This window comes from Strigops habroptila, chromosome 6 (genome assembly GCF_004027225.2).
Source record: "Strigops habroptila isolate Jane chromosome 6, bStrHab1.2.pri, whole genome shotgun sequence".
NCBI lineage: Eukaryota > Metazoa > Chordata > Aves > Psittaciformes > Psittacidae > Strigops > Strigops habroptila.
In genome coordinates this window covers 29,134,109-29,141,469 of record NC_044282.2, presented here as the reverse complement: position 1 = coordinate 29,141,469, position 7,361 = coordinate 29,134,109, and the positions used below count along the sequence as shown (strand labels likewise).

The 7,361-nt window shown below is 44.1% G+C and overlaps 1 long non-coding RNA gene across 1 annotated transcript in view; it reads left to right on the top strand.

Moving 5' to 3' along the window:
• Nucleotides 1-49: 49 nt before the first annotated feature.
• LOC115609725 overlaps nucleotides 50-7,361 on the top strand; it is a 48,567-nt gene continuing 41,255 nt past the window's right edge. Inside the window, exon 1 of the long non-coding RNA XR_003991972.1 lies at nucleotides 50-235. This is a non-coding gene — a long non-coding RNA (uncharacterized LOC115609725). The remainder of the gene's footprint in view (nucleotides 236-7,361) is intronic.

The following is a 7,361-nucleotide window of genomic DNA, read 5'->3' as shown; positions in this document are numbered from 1 at the left end:
GCGCGGGTCAGAGGCCGGGCGCGCGCGTGGACGGTTGGGGCCGGCCCCGGGCCCTGAGGGGAGCGGGCGGCAGCGGCAGGGCTGGCGGCGCGCGGGCGGAGATCGCCCGCGTCCCGCCGCGCCGGGCTCCTTCGGTAACGGATGGGGCGGCGAACTAGAGAGGTCTGGGCGCATCAGGCAAGTTGCGTGCGGCGAGCGGCGTCTGCTCAAAAAGGCTACAGTGCTCGTTGTACAGGTGAATGATCTCAACCCGCTTAAATTTCCCTTCATTTTCTCCTCCTCGTCTGAAATCCGCGGCATTCTTTCCCCATCGTGACCGTTCTCCCTTCTTAAACCGATGGGGGAGGAAGGTGTGTGTGGAATTATTTTGCTGTGCAAATCCAATCACCCTCCAGTCCTTCAAATGTAAGGATGCTGGGGTTTATTCCAAGTATCCTCTTCACACACCTGGTTAAATCACTGGCAAGGCAAAACAGTGGTGCTGAGAGCAACACTCCATTACAAGGTGGTGTAATCAATTCTTCAGTGAAGTTCAAATGCTAGCAAATACCGTGGTGGTTTTGGTTTTGTTGTAGTTTTTTTTTGCTGTGTTATTTACTTTTCTTACTAAGATTTTAAAGTGATTGACTTGTTATCAGCTTGAAACCAAATGATTCCTCTTGAGCACCTGCAGAAGCAGCAGAACTGAAAACGGAGGTTTGCCAAGGGGTTGGCCACCTGCCTTTTAGCCAAGAGCTAAGTGGTTAGGATGCACACAAGGATTTGGCAGCCTTGGGCCTGATTTTCATCTTTACCTGGGGGTATTTGAACTTATACCTCTTGTTCTCCAGTAACATTATTTTGACAACAAACTACAGCATCTCTGGAGTAGGAGATCTTACATTCTTCTGTTCGTACTATTTCAACAGCTTTGTTGAACTTATATGAATTAATTTGTACTAATAATTCACGAGGGCAGGAACTCAGCCGGGTTTGCTCCCAGTTAAGCGTGTAAAACCCCAAACTCGGGAGTCACACCCACTTGTTCATATGCTACTTCCATACATTTAAGTGATTTGTACAAAGTGTTACAGTTTCACACAGGAAGACTGACAAACATGCACTTCAGCAGATGCCTGTGCTAATCAAAGATTTAGTCCTGCCTCACTCAGTGTCATGCCTCAATATTGATTAACATAGGAAGGAAACAAGTCGGAATTATGCTATGGCTTAACCTTTCCTTCTATTTCTTTTTTTCACCTTTTCTTCAGCATTTTTCCCCACATGTCCTTAATCATTTATGGATGGTGGGAGCAACCTCTACAGCTTCACTGTGAGCTGTCCATTCAGAAAGAGAAACCAGAGCTGGGCCTCCATTAATACAGATGAATACCATTCAGGAGAGCTACACACAGCTGTAGCGATTTCTTCCTAAACCACCAAAAAGTTGGATTAAGCTCACATCTAATTCCAAACCAAAATAGGCTGGGGAGGGATGACACACATAGTAGAAGTTCTGATTAGCTCTATGGCTACCTTCTCATTCTATTATATTCCTCTTTCATCTTGTTCCTCAACTTTAAGACTCACAGGATAATTCAGGTTGACCTCAGGAGGTCACCAAATACAACCTTCTGCTCAGTTAGAGCAGGTAGCTGAGGGCCTCCTCAAGTTGGGAATTTATCCAAAAACAGATCCATGATCACCCTGGGCACCCTATGCCAACTCTCCAGTTCTTTTCCTGCTTATGCATAAGTTCAATTCTAAAACTGTCCTCACCTTCTTTCCACAGTCAGTCCAGTTTCTTTGAACTTTCAGCTAGAAGATGATGACAGTTCTATCAGAGCAGCAGAATCCTGGGAACAGGCAGAGAGAAAGTCCAGTACATTTGAAGTAGTATTTTGGCTTTGTAGGAAGGGGAAAAGCAATCCTCTTGACATTTAATTTATAATTAGCTGAAACTAATGAGCTACTGCGAAGGAAAAGCAAAATTTTAGCAGCAAGATAGTAAAAGAAAGAACTGGTACAGCTGGGAAGTTATTTTACACATGCTCCCACCGCTACCCCCCATTGAACCAAACTCAGGTTTAGTGGAAATATTGCACCTCAGGATGAAATCACTCAGGATAGCTGCTGCTCTGTAGAACAGTCCAGTTGGTTTCTTTCTTCACTCCCTTATTCTATACCACAGATGTAGGCTATGGTAGAAAAGCCATATTTTGGCCATATTTTTGGTTGTCATAGAAATTAGTTTACAGATTGTTTTAACTTCACAACTGTTTCTATTTATAACTAAATAGGGGATGCAACTGTAAGAGTCACAGTTTTCTATAACAGCATTCAGGAAGTACCCAGATCAAAGTAATGTAGCCCTACATCACATTTCATGTCCAAGAGATGATGATTGTAATATGGAGCCACCCAGATAGATAGCCTGGGAACTGTCAAGAGAGACATTATTGCGATCAGTTCCTTATAAATGAATATGTGGCTGTAGGCCAATAATTCAAAATGGTGGCAGTAAGGGGTTATAGCTACATAAACTAAGCAACCAACACGCTTCTAGTTAGTTCTACTCTTTCAAACACAGGCACTATGAAGTCTGGTAATTATTTTATTTTCATTATTAATCATCTGGTGCTGTTTAGAAATTTCTGGCACTTCAGAATTGTAAGCAAAAATAATCTATGACAGTTACCTTTGAAAAGAAAACTGTCAAGGAGTTCAACTGGTATGAAGGGGCTCCCATAAACCATTTAAAATAGTTTCAGAACAGCCTTATGGTTTATTTCTGGATTAGAAAAAAGTTCAAACACTCCACATTCACCACACCACTATCATGACAGCTTCTGAGTTATCAAGCTTTTGGAGCATGTCAGAGTTCTCAGCTCTGCCATTGGGAAGCTCAATCTGCCCTTGTTTCAGAGATATCTCTACCACCTTGAACCACTACAACCACACTTTAAACCTCCTGAACTTCCATTCAGTAGTGCTCTGCATGAACACTGTGCAGAGTAGTGGAAAACAGAGACATTTAGTAACTAGCTACTACAAAACAGCAATGCCAGCTTTTCTACTGTCCTAATCAATAAAAGTGCAGTCAGTTCACATGCATATTAGAAAGACAGCTGAATTTGGAAATCTAATAATTCTCAATATTTGCCATAAATTTCTGCTGATTATTTGCAGAAATAGAGCAGCTGGTATACGCTGTTTCCATAGAAGTCAACAAGAACTACAACAATGAAGTTTGGAGCAGAATTTGGCTGACACCGTATACCCCAGAAAACTTGGACTATTTTGGGCACTTCCATGCTATGACCGGTCTATGAATTGTTAACATTTAAGGTCACAGAATCACAGAATGATTGAAGTGGGAAGGAACCTCTGCAGATCATCTAGTCTAATCCTCTACTCACAAGCAGGGTCAGCTACAGCAGGTTGCTTAGAGCTGCACCCAGTTGGGTTTTTGATATTGTGGTTTAAGCCCAGGACAGATATCTTCAAGGATGGTGACTCCACAACTTCCATGGGCAACCTATTCCAGTGTCTGACCACTCTCACAGTGTTTTCCTACATTTAGATGGAATTTCACATAGTTCAGTTTGTGCCCATTGCCTCTTGCCCTGCCACTGCATATCACGGAAAAGACCCGTAGTTCAGCTTCTTTACTCCCTCCCATCAGATATTTGTACACGTGGATAAGATCCCCCTGAGCCTTCTCTTCTCCAGACTGAGCAATCTCAGCTCTCTCAGCCTCACCTTATACATCAGATGCTCCAATCCTTTCATTATTTCACAGCCTTTGCTGGACTCTGGTATGTCCATGTCTCCTGTACTGCGTAGCCTAGAACTGGACATGGTATTCCAGATATGGCTCATCAGGGCTGCTTAGAGAAATTGCCTCTGTTGAGCTGTTGTCACTCTTCCTAATGCAGCCCTGAACACTGTTGGCCACAATGACACAATGCTGCTTGTGTCTGACTCGTTCAACAGCGAGACTCCAGGGACTTTTCTGCCAAGCTGCTTTCCAGTCCATCAGCCCCAGCATCTACTGGGGAGTTATTCCTCCCCAGGGGCAGGGCTTGGTATTTCTCTTTGTAAAATTTGTCTACTTATTTCTTCAGCTGTCAAGGTCAACTTTCAGAGGGGGCAGTGCACCCAGCTGGTGTATCAGCTGCTGATCCCAGTTTTGTATCTTCTGCAAACCTCCTGAAAGAACACTGTTACATCATCTAAGTCATAAATGAAGATGTTAAACATCAGTTGTTCCAGTTTCAACCCCTGCGGTACATCAGTAGGGACTAGCCTCCAGAAAGACTTCAGGCCACTAATCAACATCCATGTAATCACATATTGCCAGGCTTTGGCTGGGCAGTTCAGCCAGTTTTCATTCCATCACAAGACATTCACTTACCTAGCTTATACGTCATCAGTTTGTCAATAAGGCTGTCATGGGAGAGCATCGAAAGCCTTGCTCAAATCAGGATAAATAACATCCACCACTTTCCCCACCAGTTATCATGGAAGACTACCAGGTGGGACAGGAATGATTCCCTCCCAATCGCTTTCTTGTCCTTAATACATTTGGAGACATTTCAAGGATTATTTTGTCCATCATGTTCTGATGGATCAAGGCAAGGCTGACCAGCCTGTAATTCCTCCTTCTTGAAGACAGGAATGACATTTGCTTTTTTCTAGTCTTCTGGAACCTCTCCTGGTTGTCATGGCCCTTTCGAAGATAATCAAGAATGGCCCCACAGTGACATCAGTCATTGCCTTCAGCACTAGCTGGTGTCTCCCATCAGGTCTCATGGATTTGTGTATGGCCAGTTCATTTAAATATTCCCTAGCCTGGTCCTCCTCCACCAAGAGCAAGCCTTCCTCACTCCACACTTTCCCTCTGGTCTCAAGGACTTGGGATTCCTTCAGACAAGTCTTGACACTAAAGACTGGGGCAAAAATGACAGACATGCATCTCATCCTTTTCCACGTCCTCGGTCACCAGTTCTGCCCTATTCATTAGCAGGACTACATTTTCCTGCTTTAGTCTTCCCTTTGCTGCTGATATACCTGAAGAAACCATTCTTGTTGCTTTTCATGTCCCCTGACAGATTCAACCCCAGACTGTCTTTAGCTTTTCTAACCCCATTGCTGAACTTTCAGCAAGAGGCTCTTATTTCTCCCATGTCATTTGTCTTTGTCCACCTCCCACATACTTCTTTTTTGTGCTTCAGTTTTGTCAGGAGCTCTTCTGCCACTTTTGCTTGCCTGCATGCACATCAGGATAGTCCATTCTTCAGTCTGGAAGACATGATCCTTAAAAACAGCCAGCTTCCCTGGACCCATGCTCTCTCTCCCAGACCATATCACACAGGATTCTTCCAAGCAAGCCCCCAGACAGGTCAAGTCTGCTCTTCTGAAGTCCTAGGTTGTGATCCTGCTTTTTGCCTTGTTCCCTCCTCACAGGATCCTGAGCTCCATCACCTCATGGTCACTGCAGCCAAGACTGCCCTTGACCTTCACAACCCCAAGCAATTCTTCGTTGTTTGATCATGTTGTGGGTTAACCCCAGTAGGCAGCTAACCACCACACAGCTGCTCAAACACTCCCAGCTCAACCCCAGTGGGATGGGAGGAAAGGAAAGGAAGAGTAAAAGCATGAAGCTTGTGGGTCGAGATGCAAATTGTTTAGTAAGCAAAACAGAGATGGAAGAAGAGAGAAAGAAAACAAGTGATGCAAGGCAATCACCACGGGCAAGTTGATGCCTAGTCAGTTCCCAAACAAAAGATAGCTAACCTCCCTAAGCCTCCTCCTCTTGCTTTTTATTGCTGAGCATGATGTTATATGGCATGGAACAGCTCTTTGGTTAGCTTGGGTCATCTGCCTGGCTCTGTCCCCTCCCAGTCTATTCACAAGGGAGAGGAAGGAGGCAGAGTAAGAAACAGAGAAGGCCTTGATTCTTTACAAACACTCTTAAGTAATAGCTAAAATGTTGGTGCACTATCAACATTGTTTTGGTCACAAATCTAAAACACAGCACCATATGAGCGCCTATGAAGAAAGGAGCTCCTCCCAGCCAGAACCAGTACAGGAACCGTCAGATCCAGCTGAGCACCTGTTGTTGTCAGCTCCCCAATGGCCTGTGCCAGGAAGCTGTTATAGACGCATTCCAGAAGCCTCCTGGATTATTTGCACCCTGCTGTGTTACCCCTCCAGCAGATACTGGGGTGGTTCAAGTCTGCCAGGAGGACCTGGCCCTGCCAATGTAAGGCTTCTTCCAGTTGTTTGAAGAAGGCCTTATCTATTTCCTCCTGATCAGGCAGCCTGTAGCAGACATCCACCCCAATGGCAACCACATTGGTCTGCCCTTTAACCCCACCCAGGAGCTCTCAGCTGTCTCCAGGCAGAGCTCTATGCATTCCTGCCACTCTCTCACATAAAGGGTAACTCTCACTCTTTGCCATCCTTGCCTGTCCATCCTGAAGAACCTGTATCCATCAATGGTAGCACCCCAATCTTTTGAGTTTTTAAACTATGCAACTAAAGCAAAGCAAGTCTATTTTGAAGCTTCTTTGGAATTTTCTGGAACCGCTTTGGTTCCACAGAATCAAGAACAAATAAATAAATAAGCCTTTAAGAAGGTAATTCTTGAGGGCTTGTTGAGCAAGGAAAATGATTCTTCTCAGATAGCAGAGATTGCTATGAGAAAAGTCTTATCAGTTAGATATTCACTGTGACTTAGTTAAAAAAAAAATAAAATAAAGACTGCAGGAAGAAAAAAAGCTGAGGAGACTCAGGGTTCCATGACTACCAAGTCCATAAAGCCCTGGTGTAGTAGCATAGTAGAAACATTCACCCCAGAGAGACAATTGCATATCGATGTTAAATGAGAAGCACTACATTGTTATCCAGCCCATTGTCAAAGTAAGGCAACCACCTGCCATTTTAGCTTTCTCACTCTATCATATAAATCCATGAGGCAACTTATACAAGCTCTTTGTTTTGCCTGACTTGCTGGAGCAAGAGCAAAGGCCTTCATCTGTCTCAGGTTCTGCAACACCTTCAACCGTGATGCCTTCTAAGTGCTAACAGACACTGAATTGCCACAACTGACAATATCCTTACAGTATTTTTTTCTTCCTTGTCAGCTTCTTACCTTCTAATCTTGCATACAAAAGCTGGACCAAGAAACATATTACCTCTTGAAATAAAGTAGTATTAAAAGTGGTAAATCTTGAGTTAATATGCACAGCTGGGGAAGAATCTTTCTGATCTTGGGTAGCCAAGAACTCCAGAGGAGTGATTCTATCATCTTAAGCCTTCTCCTGAGTCATTCTACTCTCAGTAGCCCTGTTTTCAGAACTCCATCTTTAATTCTA